Source organism: Rana temporaria, chromosome 3, assembly GCF_905171775.1.
Source record: "Rana temporaria chromosome 3, aRanTem1.1, whole genome shotgun sequence".
Classification (NCBI taxonomy): Eukaryota; Metazoa; Chordata; class Amphibia; order Anura; family Ranidae; genus Rana; species Rana temporaria.
Genome location: NC_053491.1, coordinates 384160342 through 384179944, shown reverse-complemented (window position 1 = coordinate 384179944; position 19603 = coordinate 384160342).

Here is a 19603-nt window from a genome sequence, read left to right as displayed (position 1 = left end):
CTTCTTGATTGACAGTCTTCCGAGAGGCTTCCGACGGTCGCATCCATCGCGTCACTAGTAGCCGAAAGAAGCCGAACGTCGGTGCGGCTCTATACTGCGCCTGCGCACCGACGTTCGGCTTCTTTCGGAAAATCTTGACGCGATGGATGCGACCGTCGGAAGCCTCTCGGAAGACTGTCAATCAAGATAGGAACGCCCAGTCCCGCAGCCCATACCCGGAAGTGGCGGAGAAGATGCATCTCGTAAACGGTAAGTACGGATCATATTTTAAAACAACTAGCCGATTCCCCTAGACAAAACGAGCATGAAGCTAAGGGGAAAAAGTGTCCTGTGCGGGTGAACCTCCGCTTTAAACGAAAATTATTATCTAACAAAATTACAAATTTCTAATCAAAATAAATTAGACAGAATTACGAATCATTCAGTATGAACAAAAATAAAACTGTTACGAAAATATGAACGGGTCAGAATAGGAAAACTTGCGTCTTACGAAATACGAACGGGTCCGAATAGGAAAACTTGAGTCTTACGAAATTACGAATCTTTACGAATCTACGGAACGAGACGAAACGGAACAAAAAAAATACGAAATTTTTTGTTGTGCACATGTCTAGTCAACAGCACTGAGAACACTGCAAAGGATGAAAAAAAAGGACGATCGAGCATTTTTTTCATTAAAAATTGGCAACTGATTATTACACCCAAACAGGGTTCACATCAACTATAAAGAGGAACCTCACTCCTCCCACCCATCCCTCAACCCCCCCCCCCATAGCTATTATACTGGGCTTGCTTAAAAAAAACATACTAAGCTGCTCAGAGGATCCAGCACTGTTCTGCATTGATCCACTGTTTGGGTGTCAAAACCTCAGTCTCGTGTTGCCAACTCGGTTCCCAACAGCCAGCTGCCTTCTCCGGGTTCAGGAAAGCCGAACCCGCAGAACTGTCCCCCCCCACCCATCTTCAGCTGCTTTGTGAAATGATGAGGTTATCCTAGGGTTCTGCACAAAATGTCATTCTGTCCAAGACCAGAATGCCATTGGGGTAGCGGTATTGCCTGGGAAACAGCGGCTATTATCATTGCAGAGGGGGGCCCGGAGCTATAGACCCTAAGTCAATTTTATGTAGTTACATAGTTAGTCAGGTTGCATAAAGTCCATCTAGTTCAACCAATAATAAAAAAAAAAACTATAGAAAATCTCCTAATACACAATCCTGTACCCACAGTTGATCCAGAGGAGGAAAAAAAACAATAAAACATGATCCAATTTGACTCCAGTGGGGCAAAAAAAAAAATCCTACCTGATCCCCAGGAGGCAATCGGATATTCCCTGGATCAACAACTCCTGGTAAATTACCGATAAATGTTAATGTCCAGTTTTATTTTGGGTATTTAGGAATGCATCCAACTCTTTTTTAATAAACCATTGTTTTTTTTTTTAAACCTTCATGGTAAATTTATAATGTGCTAGTATGCATCGCCACTTCTCAAGAGAGAATAAATTCAGTTCAGCTAACCTTTCCTCATAGCTGAGCTCCTCCATGCCTCTTCTCAGTTTGGTTGTCCTTTCAGAATAAAGTTCCACTTTAAGTCCACCCAAAGCCTTTGGGGCAGATCCACAAAGAGAGTACGCCGGCGTATCTACTGATACGCCGGCGTACTTTCAAATATCCCGCGTCGTATCTTTGTTTTGAATCATCAAAACAAGATACGACAGCATCTGGGTTAGATCCGACAGGCGTACGTCTTCGTACGCCTTCGGATCTAAGATGCAATTCTTCGGCGTCCGCTGGGTGGCGTTCCCGTCATAATCCGCGCCGAGTATGCTCTATTTCCGACGATCCACGAACGTACGAGCGGCCGTCACATTCTTTTACGTCGTCTCTAGTCGGCTTTTTCCGGCGTATAGTTAAAGCTGCTATTTGGTGGCGTACGCAATGTTAAGTATGGCCGTCATTCCCGCGTATAATTTAAAAAATCATTTTCGTTTGCGTAAGTCGTCCGTGAATCGGGATGGACGTAATTTACGTCCACGTCAAAACAATGACGTCCTTGCGACGTCATTTAGCACAATGCACGGCGGGAAATTTAGGGACGGCGCATGCGCAGTTCGTTCGGCGCGGGGACGCGCTTCATTTAAATGAAACATGCCCCCTATTCGCCGATTTGAATTACACGCCATTACGCCGGCAGAGATAGACTACGCCGCCGTAACTTACGGCGCAAATTCTTTCTGGATTTGAAGCAAACAAAAGTAAGTTACGGTGGCGTAGCGTATCTCAGATACGCTGCGCCGGGGCTGATCTTTGTGGATCTGCCCCTTTGTTTAGTATTGAGTGGATGCTAGTGGGTGAGATACCCAGGGACTCACTCAGAGGAAAACTGTGACCACAGCCAAAGCTGCACTTACCCTAATGGAACAATTGAACCAGTGCCTGTGGTAGCAGGGTTAGAGGGAGGCAACAACAACCTGTGATAATTTCTTACATATTTTGTTTCCATTGTCTGTCGGCCTCTGGTCATTTGTGGCAAAATTCAGTCAGGGAGCTGTTGGGGGATGTTAAGAGGAAGGCTAAGGGCTCATTCACATGTAAGGTTGGGGGTGGTAAAACCCTGGCAGAGTCAGTGGCTGGAGGTGTACACATGCCACAGCTGCAAGGCTTTGCTCCATGGACATGGCAGGAATTTTACCCCCCAAACGCGGATCGCATTTTAGAGAACAACACTAGTATAAATGAGCCTTAAAGTGATATTAAAGGTTCATTTTTTTTCTTTAAAATAACAAACATGTCATACTCACCTCCACTGTGCAGTTCGTTTTGCACAGAGTGGCCCCGATCGTCCTCTTCTGGGGTCTCACAGGGGCTGTCTCTGCTCCTCCCCGCAATAGATAACCCCCTCTGGGAAGCTCTCTCCCGAGGGGGTTACCTTGCGGGCACGCTCTCGTGTCATACACTCGGCGTCCATAGCCGCCGAGAGAATGACTCGACCCTGCCCCCAGCGGCCGCATCATTGGATTTGATTATCAGCAGAGGCAGCCAATGGCACAAAGGTTTACTACCCCTTTAAGGTCTTGTTCACACATGTAGCTATTGTTACCATCCCTCTGAAAACTGACCCAAAATGAATTGATTTTCAGAGGGGTTTGACAGACAAGGAGGAGGAGCCTCCTCACTGCCTGTTATAACCCCCATCAAGTGAAAACCGGGGGGGGGGGGGTACATAAAAGGTAGAGTTGGGCTTTAATGCTTTCCCAGTTTCTTAACACTTGTGCCAAGCAGTGTTGCCAACCGTCCTTTTATTTACAGACAGCCCGTAAATTTAACCCCCTTTTCGGGGTGTGCGTGAAGTCTGTTATGGGCATAGGGTGCCCATAAAAAAGATGTTCGTGAGCCGACCGTGCAACTGCGCATGCGCCATTCTGAAGCCGGCCGGGTTCGGGAAAGCTTGTATGCGTTCGGCCGGGCAGCGCATGCGCAGTAACGTAATGACGCCGCCCGGCACCATTTTTGAATAGACGATCGAGTCGTGACGGAGCGCTATGGCGGTCGCTGGCTCGTGCAGTGCACTTGCCATAGGCAGAGTATGGAGCCGTGTCAGCCCAGCCCAGCACAGTCCAGCCCTTGCAAGTTGCTTTAAGGTAATAAAGAAGCTGGTGGTGGCAGGAGGTGGTGGGGGCATGAGGTGATGGTGGAAGAAGGTAATGGTGGCACCGTGGCAGTAGGTGGGTGAGGTGATGGTGGCAGAAGGTAATGCTGGCAAGAGGTGATGGTGGCAGGACGTGGGTGTGGTGGGTGCTGGAGGTGGTGGTGTTTGGGGCAGGAGGTGGTGGGGCAGGAGGTGATGGTGGCAAGAGCTGATTGTGGCAGGAGGTGGGGGTGGTGGGTGTAGGAGGTGGTGGTGGTGGTGGGAGCAGGAGGTGATGGTGGCAAGAGCTGGCAGAAGGTGGTGGGTGCAAGTGGTGGTGGGGGCAGGAGGTGATGGTGGCAATAGCTGGCAGGAGGTAATGGTGATGGTGGCAGGAGATGATGGTGGGGGCAGGAGCTGGCCGGAGGTGATGGTGGCAGGAGGTGATGGTGGCAAGAGCTGACAGCTGGTGGTGGCAGGAGGTGATTGTGGCAGGACGTGGTGGTGGAGGTGATAGCAGGAGCTGGTGGGTGCAGGTGGTGGGGGTAGGAGGTGATGGTGGCAAGAGCTGGCAGGAGGTGATGGTGGTGGGGGCAGGAGCTGGTGGGGGCAGGAGGTGATGGGGAACAGAAACCGATGGACTATTATATCGAAAATAACAGAAATATGTTTTTTTTTACCTTAATATGTACCTTAAATCGCATTGCTATTTGCAATGTGTACAGTACTTGTTTGTAGCCTAAAGACTGGAATTTGCACTTAAAACTGTAATTTTGTAACTTTTATAAAATGCCAGTAACAATTTGACTGTGCCAGTAAAAGTTGGGTGTTGTGCCAGTAAATTTCAATCTGGTAGGTTGGCAACACTGGTGCCAAGGCAGCACCTCCATGAAGCCTTTGGATTAGCATGACAGCCAGTCAGCTAGCATTTTCAGGAGAGGTCAGTATCAAGGACAGCATACCTATTAATTCAGCACAGGTTTAGATCAACAATTCTCTGTGGCTTCTACTGTGATGATGAGATGTAACTGGTCACACTTGGTGTTTTCGTTGTCGAAGATTTGTGAAGTTGGCAAGGCGCAGTAGACTCTCACTGAGTTCCTAATAAATATCCCACTGTGTTTCCATTTCCTCTGTAGGTTAACACAAGCCCCAGATAATACATTTTCCACTGCAGAACACAAAAGAACACCAAGCTTAAAACTCTGCGCTACATAACAAGACACCGCGAGCTGGGAATAGGAATGGTCAGATCTGTTGCTGTTGTTAGGGCCTGTCCGATTTAAAGACTAGTGTATGTGCTGACCCCACGCCAGCTATTTTGTAAGGACAATTTATATATAAAGTTGCAATTAAAGTGACTCTGTCATTAGATCTAAAAGTAAAAAAACAAACAAATTACTCTGTAAAAAAAAAAATACATAAAAGAAATGTACCTGTCCTGCAACCTGTATGGCTGATCTTTGCACTCCACTGTGGCTGAAGACTCTAGCAATGGACATACTACTGGAAGTGTTGCTTGAGATAAACACTGCAGAAACTTGCAAGCTCACTGGATTTCTGACACTAACAACAGAATTTTTTTGCACTTATTGAACAGATATATATATAAAAAATACTTTCCATGTAAGTTTAACCTTTTCAGTGCTGCAGCCCAGAACATCCTTCTTTCTCCCCTAGGCGAGAATGACGTAATTCCATGTAAGAATGGTGTAAATTCTGCCTGGAATGTCTACATTACACATCCCAAGAAGCAGAATGAGGAGTGTCAACATGTTACATAATTCTGCGCATGCGCAAGCCAGGCGCCACTCCCTGACAGCTACTGTAGCTGGCAGAGAATCCAGTAGCATATCTGCACACCTGCAGCTGCAATTTTGCATATGCACGCACATGGCTTAACCCCCTACAAGACAATCGAAAGAAATCTCTGAACCTGCTTGTGCATGTGCGGAAACTCACAAGTGTTTAGATGTACCAAAGGTTTCTGTTGTGCTTCAGTACATCTGTCCACAGTCACAAAAGACACCTAAAGATGGCGGCACAGTAGAGAAGGAGCGAGGGGGCAGTGATTTCATCAGACCGTTCTCATCGGATGGACCGATCGTGTGTACGCGGCATTAGGGTTTTTATAACTAATCATGTTACTGACCCCTCGCCAATATCCCTAACTAGTTGAAAAATGTTCTTCCAGCTGTTCCTTGCTAGTACCACTTACCGTATTTATCGGCCTATACCGTGCACTTTTTTGCAAAATCGTGGGTGCGCGATATACGCCGATACCCGCTTCCCACGCCGAGTTTGAACCACTGCGCCGGCATATACCGAGCGCAGTACACTCGGGTATAGTCGGGTAGGCTTGGCTCCTCTGGCGGTCACGTCCTGGACGTACAGGACGTGACCGCGAGAGGAGCCGAGCCTGCCCGACTATACCCGAGTGTACTGCGCTCAGTATATGCCGGCGCAGTGGTTCAAACTTAGCGCGGGAAGCGGGGATCGAGCGGGAAGGACACCGCAGACAGACGCCGGACCCAATGAGGCCGCCGATGGACGCCGCACAAGACACCAAAACTGTAAGTACTAAAATGTTTTTTTTACAGGAATGCTGGTCCACTTTAGGGGTGCGCGCTATACACCGGAGCGCGCAATACCCCGATAAATACGGTACTTTGCCAGCTGTTTGTTGCCCTGTCCCAACTTCTTTGAGACTTTTTACTACCATCATTTTCAAAATTACCTTATTTTCTTCTTAAAATGGTACATTTTCTCAGTTTAAGCATGTGACATATTCCTATTTTCTATCATGAATAACACATGGGTTTATAAGATTTGCAAACAATTGCATTCTGTTTTATGTAGATTTTACATCGATTCCAAATTATTTGGGAAAAGGAGCGGTAGAAAAATAACACTTTATTTTTTATTTATTTTTTGTTCAATTAAGTAAATGTTCCCTTATGAATAAAACCCAGATTATCTGCTCACTGAAAACACAGTAAAATTTCACTTTCAATATCTAGCTTTTCTGTTAGACCAAAGTTCTCCTGTAAAAGCTAAGGAAGCGTAAGCAAATTAATCAACTTCCTGTCAAGAATGTGGCGCTGTTTGTACGAGAATTATCACTGTTTTGTAGCCTTTGTGGTGTTATGACACAGTTTTAATTTAATTCGCTCCATGCGTATATTTAATTTGACACTTCAAAAGTTATGTTTTTTTTTGGAACATAACTTTGGTCCATTTAACATTTAGAGCAAATCAGATACATAAACAGCTTTGAGACCAGAAAAACATCAAATAAGTCACTGGTTCTTCTGCACATCAGAATAGAGAATACACATTTAGTTTATCATGTAAAAATCTTATGGTATTTGGTGTAGAAAAATATTATTTGTTAAATATTTTCAGTTTTCAATTTTGTTGAGAGAAACTTCTTTTGCTTATTTTTTTTTACCTACTTCTGTCCAGTAAATTGTGTGATAAGACATTGCTGAAATGTATATACAGTGCATATGTAGCACCCCCTTACTTTCAGTATGGGTACTACGCTAAAGTTAGTGGGGAATGGGAGAATTATTTTGCTCCCATTCACAATTTGCTAATTTGGGCTGCTGTCATTCCAGAACTGTCCTGTAGGTCAGTCTGCGCTCCAGGGATGTAGTTCCCATCCCTGGGCGGCAGTTGGCGCTAGAGGGGTTCCGGCGGAGCCGCTTTTCCCCAGCAGCTAATTGGAGGAGTTCTCCCTTGCGGGGCATGCTGGGGGAGAGTATATCTGTGGCAGACGCCATTTTCTTTGGTCCTTCTTCGCGGGTTCCAGGTTCCAGGTGCGGTACCCACATTCAGGGTGCGCACATCCAACAGACTCCGGCGATGGCCTACCAGGCCGAGGTCGCACGCTGCACGGAGTTCCATGTTGCTGACAGGGGCCCCAGTGGCATACTGGGTCCCCAGTTCTATTGAAAGGATCCCAGGCTGAATGCCGCTCGATTGGGGGATCAGCTTGAGGAGAACCCGGAGGCAGGTTGTCCAATAGGGCTTTACATAGTTACATAGTTACATAGTTAGTCAGGTTGAAAAAAGACACAAGTCCATCCAGTTCAACCACAAAAAAATAAACAAACAAAATAAAAAACACAATACAATCCCATACACCCAACTCCATACCCACAGTTGATCCAGAGGAAGGCAAAAAACCCCAGCAGAGCATGATCCAATTTGCTACAGCAGGGGAAAAAATTCCTTCCTGATCCCCCGAGAGGCAATCGGATTTACCCTGGATCAACTTTACCTACAAATCTTAGTACTCAGTTATTTTATGTACATTTAGGAAAGAATCCAGGCCTTTCTTAAAGCAATCTACTGAGCTGGCCAGAACCACCTCTGGAGGGAGTCTGTTCCACATTTTCACAGCTCTTACTGTGAAAAAACCTTTCCGTATTTGGAGGTGAAATCTCTTTTCCTCTAGACGTAAAGAGTGCCCCCTTGTCCTCAGTGTTAACCGTAAAGTGAATAACTCAACACCAAGTTCACTGTATGGACATCTTATATATTTGTACATGTTGATCATATCCCCCCTAATTCTCCTCTTCTCAAGAGTGAATAGATTTAGTTCTTCTAATCTTTCCTCATAGCTGAGCTCCTCCTTGCATCTTATCAGTTTGGTTGCTCTTCTCTGCACTTTCTCCAGTTCCCCGATATCCTTTTTGAGAACTGGTGCCCAAAACTGAACTGCATATTCCAGATGAGGTCTTACTAATGATTTGTACAGGGGCAAAATTATATCTCTGTCTCTGGAGTCCATACCTCTCTTAATACAAGAAAGGACTTTGCTCGCTTTGGAAACCGCAGCTTGGCATTGCACGCCATTATTGAGCTTATGATCAACTAAAACCCCCAGATCCTTCTCCACTACAGATACCCCCAGTTGTACTCCCCCTAGTATGTATGATGCATGCATATTCTTAGTCCCTAAGTGCATAACTTTACATTTATTAACATTAAACCTCATCTGCCACTTAGTCGCCCAATTAGACAGAGCATTGAGGTCGGCTTGTAAATTGGAGACATCCTGCAAGGACGTTATTCCACTGCATAGCTTGGTGTCATCTGCAAAGACAGAAATGTTACTTTTGATCTCAGACCCAATATCATTTATAAATATATTTAAAAGCTTTAAACGAACCATTGGGGATCTGGTGACCGGGACATTGACAGGTATACTTCCATTGTCAACCGTTGACCTCAACTTAATCTACTGGGAGGATTCGCTCGTTCTATTCAGTTCATTTAATTACTAAGCCTGTGGCAGAGGCCTGTTCCTCCCAGTAACCTAAAGTGACACTTCGGCTGCCAGGCTCATGACAGGAGTCTGTCCTGGGGCACTTTACCCACTCTGGCTAGAGTGGCGACGAATTGCAAATTGATACTACTGAGAGCAGGATTGCTCGGTTCTTATCCAGGCCTGATACTGCAAAGTTCTCTTCTGCTTCATCAACATTCTTGCTATACCTCATGTTAATGTTGGCCATGTTGGGCCTGGAAATAAAGCATTTGAAAACCTTATTCAATGACTGGACATTCGCTCACTACTTTAAGCTACCCTACTGATCAACTACACCCCTAATCAACACTGAAAGGTAACTTAATATACCGATCCCAACAACAACCAGCGGCTCCTTAGGGAGTAGCGCTACACATATAAACTGTGTGCTGTGCAAAAATGCTGTCAATGCTGTAAAGTGAGGATGCATTCACAAATGCTGAAATGCATATCTTTTATTTATCAATTAACAACCTAACCAGCATTCCTCTTTTTTTCATCGGATGAACCCTGCAGCCCTCCTTCACTTACCTCATCCTTCGATTTTGCACACAGTTTATATGTTCTTCTGAGAAATGCTCACTTCCTGTTCTTCTGTCTGTAACTCCACACAATAATGCAAGGCTTTCTCCCTGGTGTGGAGAAAGCCTCTTGAGGGGGGAGGGGGCGAGCAGGAGTGTCAGGACACTCTCTACTTTGCAGATAGAGAAAGGAGCTGTGTGTTAGTGGGCGTCCTGACACTCCTGCTCGCCCCCTCCCCCCTAACATCAATAATTTCAATAAAGTCGCTGGCTTGCAATAAATGCATAGTATAATAAAATCCAAAGTGTTGGTCTGCATGCCGCAGGTCAAAATCTGAGACACCACCAGAGCCAACAGATGGGCATAACGTGCAGGAGGTTTTCAGAGGGCGAGGTCAACACAGCAAACTCCATATTGCTCTCAGCACAAACCTCCTTTAATAGATTGAGTCTCAGGAATGCGACACGTCTGGCAGAAAGTTGACAGAGGTTTATAGCATTGCTGTTTAATAAAAGTGGAAATGAGATAAGTATGAGAAGATGAGGAAGAGGTGTGCATGAAACACAATCTGATCTCTTATCAGTTTTCTGGCAGTTCAAATTGCAGAAATACGATATCATGTTGGTGTGCCAGAGGAAGGATACCTGGTGATTTATGACCACCATAAATTACATGCTAGGAAAAAATGATGGTCTACACGCAAATATGATTGTAAACAGGAGCAGGAGATTGAGAGGTGATAATCTAGAGGTGCTGAAAAAGGTAGATATATGGCATCAAAAATTCTCTTGATCTCACTTATGTGTTCTTGTTTTCAGATCAGCGAAAGTGGAACAAACGTCTATTTCCCTGAGAACAGCTTCATCTGCATTTCTCTCCACAAGGATGGAGCCATCTTTGTTCTGGCATCATCCAGGGTCACCATTTACTTTCTGGACTAGGACCCCAACTCATAAATAACACCAACATGTAAATCCTGATGTCTTTGCAGTTCTTGGAGCTCTACAAAGACCTTTCTGCTCTGGTTACAGTGTTAAAAAAATAAAATGAAATCAGCACAAGGGGTATAACTTACAGTCAGTAGGATATGTCCCTTGTGCTGATGCCTCTTTTCTTTAGTAAACCCCTCCTCTGTCTATTCCCTGACAAACTTACACAGCACCAGAAGATCACTTTAGCGGGGGTTAGTAAGCTAATGGGCTGTCATATACTCTCATCAAGAGTGCCAGACTATGCCCTCCCTTTCTGCCCAGCTACTCCATTCATAGAAGCCATACTACTGTCTTTGAATGAAACAGGACCTATTAATAAAGGGGATAGACCTATCAATCATCCACCCCCCTCCATTCATAGATCGTGTTTCATTAATAGAAACTGTAGTACGGCTTCTATGAATGAAGCAGCTGGACGGAAAAGGGAGGTTATAGTTGGGTACTCTTGATGAGAGCCTGAGACAGCCTCCTAGTTCTATTAAGGCAGTGGGGGTGAAGGATGTTATGGACTAAAGAGGATTTTTACTAACAGAAGAGGCATCAGCACAAGGTACCCATCCTACTGCCTGTAAGTTATGTCCCTTGTGCTTAATTTTCTTGTATTTGTCTTTTAATTTTGGCTGCACTTAAAGTGGAAGTTCTGACAAAGTTTTACTAAGCCTACTTTCACCCCCATTCTAAGACTATTCTATGCACCCTGTGAAAGAAAAAAAGCTTATACTTATCTCACAAAAGTGAGTACACCCCTCACATTTTTGTAAATATTTTATTATATCTTTTCATGTGACAATACTGAAGAAATTACACTTTGCTACAATGTAGTAAAGTAGTGAGGATATAGCTTATATAAAAGTGCAAATTTTCTGTCCCCTCAAAATAACTCAACACACAGCAATTAATGTCTAAACTACTGGCAACAAGAGTGAGTACACCCCTTAGTGAAAATGTCCAAATTGGGCCCAAAGTGTCAAAGTTTTGTGTGGCCACCATTTTTTTTACAGCACTGCCTTAACCCTCTTGGGCATGGAGTTCACCAGAGCTTCACAGGTTGCCACTAGAGTCCTCTTCCACTCATCCATGATGACATCACTGAGCTGGTGGATGTTAGAGACCTTGAGCTCCTGCACCTTCCATTTGAGGATGCCCCACAGATGCTCAATAGGGTTTAGGTCTGGAGACATACTTGGCCAGTCCACCACCTTTACCCTCAGCTTCTTGAGCAAGACAGTGGTCATCTTGGAGGCGTGTTTGGGGTCCTTATCATGTTGGACAACTACCCTGTGGCCCAGTCTCCGAAGGGAGGGGGTCATGCTCTGCTTCAATATGTAACAGTACATGTTGACATTTATGGTTCCCTCAATGAACTGTAGCTCCCCAGCGCCGGCAGCACTCATGCAGCTCCAGATCATCACAGTCCCACCACCATGCTTGACTGAAGGCAAGACACACTTGTCTTTGTACGCCTCACCTGGTTGCTGCCACACAAGCTTGACACCATCTGAAACAAATACGTTTATCTTAGTCTCATCAGACCACAGGACATGGTTTCAGTAATCTATGTCCTTAGTCTGCTTGTCTTCAGAAAACTGTTTGTGGGCTTTCTTGTGCACAATCTTTAGAAGAGGCTTCCTTCAGGGACGACAGCAATATAGGCCAATTTGATACAATGTGCAGCGAATGACAGGTTGACCCCCACCACACCTTCAACCTCTGCAGCAATGTTGGCAGCACTCATACATCTATTTTCTAAAGACAACCTCTGGATATGACGCTGAGCATGTGCACTCAACTTCTTTGGTCGACCATGGCGAGGTCCCAGGGAGGGAAACTGCGCCTAATTGGGCCCAATTTGGATATTTTCACTTAGGGGTGTACTCTCTTTTGTTTCCAGCAGTTTAGACATTTATGTTAAGTTATTTGTTATAGAAGCAGTACTAGCTTTTTTTTAGGCGTATTTGAGGTTTTTTTTTGAGACTTGCAAATATTATATGAGTTTTTTCAGGCTTTAGTTGGTTTTTCTGTGGCCAATAGAAATCTGTGTAAGGTGTGAACAGATGCTAGAAAAAGGGGGGGGGGGGGTTGCTCTGCTGTTTGAGTTAAAAACACCAGAAAAAAACTCTAATTTCTCACTGTTCAGGCATTTTTTATTGAAGTCTGTGGTGAAAAAAATGCTCAAATTTTCCTGAAAAGAAGCTCATACTTTTTTGAGCGACAGACGTTTTGCTACAGACGACAAGACGCTCAAATGTGAACACTGGCCATTGAAATTAATGGGATTTTTCTTGTTGAACATTTCTGAGCGTCAAGCTGAAAAATGCCGTGAACAGGGTCTGAAGAGGAAAAACAGGGAGGGTGAATCTCCATAGCAGGGAGACAGACACCAATAAAAGCCTGACAGGTATACTACTCCCTCTCTACTGGAAAATAATAAAATAAAAAAGGTTTTGCCTTCAGTTACACTTTAACCCTTTTTTAGAGGACTACAATAAATATTTTATTTATTTATGTATTTAATATAATTAACACATCTATTCATTTAATAATATATTTATGTATTAAGAGTGGATATTTATGCAAAGACCAATCATATAGCACTTTAGGTTCTCTTTTTTTGTGAGGATTTGTGGGACCGATTTTTTTTTAAAGGCAAATAGTCTTTGCATTTTGCAAGTTTGGTTGCTTAAGAGCTTAGTAAATGAGATGAAGCTTGGCTTTGCATAGAATGTCCAATCACATCCAAGGAAAATAAATGTTTTGCATGTACACGATTGGATGATGAAAGACAGCAGAGCTTCTCCACATTTGCTAAGCTCTGGGGCAACTGTACTTGCCAAATGCACAGCCTTTAGTAAATCCACCCCTATTCTTTACTAATTTCCTCTGAGCATCTGTTGGCATATTATTTATCCTACAAAAATTCCTATCACTTTCTGTTTAAATGACAATAATCCCAATAAGCATATATTGACTGGTTTGCGCCAAATTTTGTAGTGTCTACAAACTATGGGATATATTTATGGAATTTACATTTTTTTTACTAGTAATGTTGGCAATTAGCGATTTTTAGCAGGACTGCAACATTGGGGTGGACAAATCTGACACTAAGTAATTCTTTTTGGGGACCTGTGACAACAAAACAGTTATCAGTGCTAAAAAAAATACACTGGGCCAGATTCACAAAAGAGATACGATGGCGTATCTCCTGATACGCCGTCGTATCTCTGAGATACGATTGTCGTATCTATGCGCCTGATTCATATAATCCGTCGGATCTTAGGCTGCAATTCTAGGCCGGCCGCTAGGTGGCGATTCCATTGCGGTCGGCGTAGACTATGCAAATGACTAGTTACGCCTGTTATGTATCACGTACCTGGTAGCCAGAGCCCGATGGTAGGAGAAGGCCTCTCTTACAGCTCCGGCTCGTGAGCTGCCGGATTGGGAACAGCAGACTCAGGAGCCTGGCGGGGTAGGAGTGCCGGCGTGCTGGGTAGGTGAAGCAGGTGCTGACTTCCTCTGGACGGGTAGGCTGGAAGGTGATTGGATCACTGATAGCAGACGGAAGCGGAGTCAGGTAAGCCGGGTCACAACAGATGGTTCAGGTAATCAGATGCAGCAGGCAGAAGAGTAATCAGGGTACAAGCAGGAAGGTCTGGCAATGGTAGGTCAATCAGAAGAGGTGGTCAATGGAAGCCGAGGTCAGGATCGGAGAGGTACGGATGGTCAAACAAGCCGGGTCACAAGTTCAATCAGAGGTTCAAATCAGGTAAGCAGGTTCTCAGGTTCAAGTTCAATCAGGGACTGCAGATCAGACAGCAACTTGCAGGAAGCAAGGACTGAGCTTTTAAAGGCGTTTTGGCGCCAAGGAGGGTTCACGTGCACGCGCGCGCTCCCGCTGCGCACGTGCGCGCGCGCGCGCGCGTCCCGCTGATGCACGCCGCTGTCTCAGCCCAATGCTGGGCTGACGATTTTGGAAGGTGAGTCCCTGACATTGCCCCCCCCCAAGGGGCAACCTCCGGATGCCCAGTCGGGCCATTTTGTCAGGGTGAGCGAGAAAAAATGCACGTATTAGTCTTTTGGCATGGATATTACCTTCGGGTTCCCAGGAATTGTCTTCTGGTCCATAACCTTTCCACTTGATCAGGAATTGGTTTTGTCCTTGTCTTTTCCTACAATCCAGGATAGTCTCTACCACGAATTCCTCGTTGCCATCGACATGGATCGGTTCGGGAGGTTTGGACCCCCTATTAGGAAAAGGATCTGGAACTGCGGGTTTTAACAAAGAGACATGGAACACAGGATGCACTTTAAGAGAATCAGATAAGGATAGTTCATATGAAACTGTATTGATCTTTCTTTTGACCGGAAAGGGTCCCAAAAATTTTGGTCCCAATTTCTTGGATGGACAGGCTAGTCTAAGATTGTTCGTAGAAAGCCATACCTGGTCTCCCGGTCTCAGATCTAGCTCACCTCTCCTTTTCCTGTCAAAGAACCTCTTACTGTCAGCCTGGGCCTTGGTCACCGTCTCCCGTAACAGTTGGTTATTGCGGTTGAGGAACTCCATAGTGCTCTGTACAGCCGGAACTGAGGACTCTGAAAGAAAGTCTGGTAAAAAGGTTAAGTTGAAACCATAGTTGGCAAAAAAGGGAGATTGCCCCGTAGCAGAATGACTGGCGTTATTGTACGCAAATTCTGCTAGGGGTAACAGAGACACCCAATCATCTTGGGAGAACGTTGTAAAACACCTGATGTACTGTTCCAAAGTCTGATTGGTTCTTTCAGTTTGCCCATTGGTCTGGGGATGATAGGCCGAGGATAGAGCAAGTTCAATCTGTAGCGTCTTGCAGAGAGCTTTCCAGAACCGAGAGGTGAATTGAACTCCTCTATCTGACACGATGTTGGAGGGCACCCCATGTAGTCTGACGATTTCTTTAATGAATACACGAGCAGTCTCAATGGCAGAAGGTGTATTCTTTAAAGGAAGAAAATGGGCCATTTTGGTCAAACGGTCCACAATCACAAAAATGACAGAACAACCCTCAGAGCAGGGAAGTTCTACAATAAAATCCATGGCGATCATTTTCCATGGTCGATCGGGTACAGGTAGTGGTTTCAGTAGGCCCCAAGCTTGGTTTCGGGGTGTCTTGTTCCGGTTACAGATAGGGCAAGATCGGATATAGGACTTGCAAAAATCCTCCAAGCCGGGCCACCAGAAGGTGCGGCGTACTAGTTCCAGGGTTTTGCGAACCCCAAAATGTCCTGCCAGTGGGTGATCGTGCAGATGTTTTAAAACTTCGACTCGGGTCTTTTCAGGTACAAAAATTTGGCTTCCTTTCCAAAATAATCCATCTCTGGACTCTAGAGAAATATTGGGAGGTTTTGAAGATTCAGATGACGCTCCTCTAAGTAATGATATAAGATCGGCATGTAATAGCAGAAAGCTGTTTTCTGGAAGAATGGTGTCAGGGGTAGAGGTGTCCTTTGGGTTGTCAAACATTCGGGACAGAGCGTCTGGCTTGACATTCTTTGATCCAGGACGGTAGGTGATGTGGAAACAGAAACGGGAGAAGAAGAGAGCCCAGCGGGCCTGTCGAGGTTTCAATCGTTTAGCAGTTCTTAAATATTCCAGGTTTTTATGGTCTGTATAAATTAGTACTGGATGTGCAGCACCTTCCAACAGGTATCTCCACTCTTCTAATGCGGCCTTGATGGCCAATAATTCACGATCACCTACGTCGTAGTTTCTCTCCGCAGGGGAGAGTTTTCGGGAGAAGAAGCCCACCGGGTGTACTAAGTCCTTGTTCCCAAGTCGTTGAGATATAACGGCCCCTACAGCGACTTCAGAAGCATCCACCTCAAGGAGAAAAGGTAGAACCGGGTTGGGGTGACTGAGGATCGGAGCAGAAGTGAAGAGTCCCTTCAAGGTGTCGAAGGCCTTCTGAGCCTCGGAGTTCCAGTGGAAACGGAAATTTTGTCTGGTGAGTTGTGTAATGGGAGCCACGATGGAAGAAAAACCTTTAATAAAGCGTCTATAGAAATTTGCAAATCCTATAAATCTTTGTACCCCCTTTTTATCTAGAGGTACTGGCCAGTCCAGAATGGCAGACACTTTCTTTGGGTCCATCTCGATTCCCGTCGGGGAGATCACCAGACCCAGGAACTGAATGGTGTGTAACTCAAATTCGAATTTTTCTGCCTTTGCGTATAAGCCGTGCAGGCGGAGCCGGTTTAAAACTCTGCAGACATGCTCCCGATGTTTGTCTAACGAGCCAGAGAAAACCAGTATATCATCCAGGTAGACGATGACGAAGATGTCTAAAAAGTCTCTAAACACGTCGTTGACGAAATGCTGAAAGGTAGCAGGAGCGTTGCATAACCCAAAAGGCATGACGAGGTACTCGTAGTGGCCATACCGAGTGCGAAAGGCAGTTTTCCACTCATCACCGTCTCTGATGCGAATTAAATTATAAGCCCCCCTCAGGTCCAGCTTGGTGAAAATGGTGGCGGATCTTAGTTTTTGGAATAATTCAGGTATTAGGGGCAACGGGTATCGGTTTTTAACCGTGATGTTGTTGAGCTCCCGATAGTCGATGCATGGGCGAAGGGTTTGATCCTTCTTGGCAACAAAAAATATTCCAGCACCCGCCGGTGAGGTGGATGGCCGAATGAATCCCTTGTTTAGGTTTTCATCAATGTAAATTTTCAGAGCATCTTGTTCTTTCTCGGATAATGGAAAGATGCGCCCAAAAGGGATCTCAGCCCCAGGAAGCAGTTCTATCGGGCAGTCATAAGGACGGTGAGGTGGTAGGGAGTCGGCCCCCTTTTTGCTGAACACATCGAGGAACTCGTGATAATGTTCCGGGACGGACTGGAGTAAACTGGGATCGGTGTTCAGGCATAGCAGAGTGGGAGAAAAACTAGGTACTTTAGGTAAACAATATTCTTGACAGTACCGAGAAGGAAATCGCAAAGTTCCAGAGGACCAATCAACCTGAGGGTTATGAATCCGGAGCCAGGGAATGCCAAGAATCACAGGAAAAAGAGGAGAGGAGATCACATCCAAAATTAATAATTCTTTATGATGAGCGGAAGTAGTAGCGGGTAGAGGAAGGGTTTCTTGTGTTACTTGTCCTGATTTAATGTGGGATCCATCAGCTAGAAAAACGGAAAGTTTGAAGTTCTTCCTTCGAAGAGGAATATTGTGTAGGTTGGCAAAGGCGGCATCAATGAAGCAGCTGCAGGCCCCGGAGTCAATAATTGCGTTGACCGGAATCGTTCTTCCTTGGAGCTGAAAAGACAGAGAGAGAGCAAGGTGGTTTGTATTGACTGGGAGAGCGGAAACGTTGAGAGAAACAGAGGAATGGCACTTACGCATCTTGGTGGGACAGTTGGCGACGTAATGACCGGGCTCACCGCAGTATAGGCATAGATTCAGTTGACGACGGCGTGCTCGTTCTTCTGGAGGCAATGTGGGTCGCATGACTCCGAGTTGCATAGGCTCAGAAGTATCTGGAGGGGAGCTGGCAGGACTTGGGCAGACAGGTGGTTGATATCGGGATGCAGGCATGGGTGCTTTGGTAGTGACCCAAACTGGACGATTTAAATGAGAAGAACGTTCGGTCCGTCGTTCCCGTAAGCGTCGATCAATCTGAATAGCCTTGTCGATCAAATCTTCTAAGGTATCAGGAACCCCGATGCGAGCCAGTTCATCTTTTAAGGCCTCTGAAAGTCCCAGGCGGAACTGGTGTCGCAGAGCTGCGCTGTTCCACTGAGTGTCCGCACTCCAGCGGCGAAAGTCCGCGACATAATCCTCCACTGCTCGGCGGCCTTGTTGAAGTGCGAGCAGGGCGGCCTCGGCAGTGGTAGTCCGCTGAGGATCATCATACATTTGTGCCATGACCCGAAAAAAGGCTAGTAAAGTCTCTGTGTTGGTGCCATTTTCTTCCAATAATCGGTGTGCCCAAGCTAGGGGCTCTCCTTGAAGAAGAGAAACCACAAATCCCACTTTAGTGGCTTCTAGGGAAAAAGTCCTTGGTTGAAGGGCAAAATATAATTGACAGGCATTACGAAAATCCCGGAATTTGGAACGATCCCCGGTGAATCGCTCTGGCATCGGAACTCTGGGTTCGGGCGGTAGCATTACTACGGATGGAGCAGAGGCCGATGGAGATGATCTGGCAGCGGATGTAGAAGCTGTGTCTCCGGATAGGTTCTGTACTTGACCTTCCAGTCGCATGTAGCCGTCCTGTAGGTTCTTTACAGCTTGTGTGAGGGATGCGAGGTGTTTGCAAATCTCCTCCATGGCCGGGGCCATTCCTGAGGGCTCTGTCATGGCTGTCTGATACTGTTATGTATCACGTACCTGGTAGCCAGAGCCCGATGGTAGGAGAAGGCCTCTCTTACAGCTCCGGCTCGTGAGCTGCCGGATTGGGAACAGCAGACTCAGGAGCCTGGCGGGGTAGGAGTGCCGGCGTGCTGGGTAGGTGAAGCAGGTGCTGACTTCCTCTGGACGGGTAGGCTGGAAGGTGATTGGATCACTGATAGCAGACGGAAGCGGAGTCAGGTAAGCCGGGTCACAACAGATGGTTCAGGTAATCAGATGCAGCAGGCAGAAGAGTAATCAGGGTACAAGCAGGAAGGTCTGGCAATGGTAGGTCAATCAGAAGAGGTGGTCAATGGAAGCCGAGGTCAGGATCGGAGAGGTACGGATGGTCAAACAAGCCGGGTCACAAGTTCAATCAGAGGTTCAAATCAGGTAAGCAGGTTCTCAGGTTCAAGTTCAATCAGGGACTGCAGATCAGACAGCAACTTGCAGGAAGCAAGGACTGAGCTTTTAAAGGCGTTTTGGCGCCAAGGAGGGTTCACGTGCACGCGCGCGTCCCGCTGATGCACGCCGCTGTCTCAGCCCAATGCTGGGCTGACGATTTTGGAAGGTGAGTCCCTGACAACGCCGATTCACGAACGTCTGTTTTGCCCATCGCTCTAAATTTACGTTGTTTCCATAGAGATACGCGGCGTAAAACTAAGGGTGCCCTCTAGGTGGCCTAGCCAATGTTAAGTATGGCCGTCGTTCCCGCGTCGAAATTTTAAATTTCACGTAGTTTGCGTAAGTCATCCGTGAATGGCGCTGGACGCCATTTACGTTAA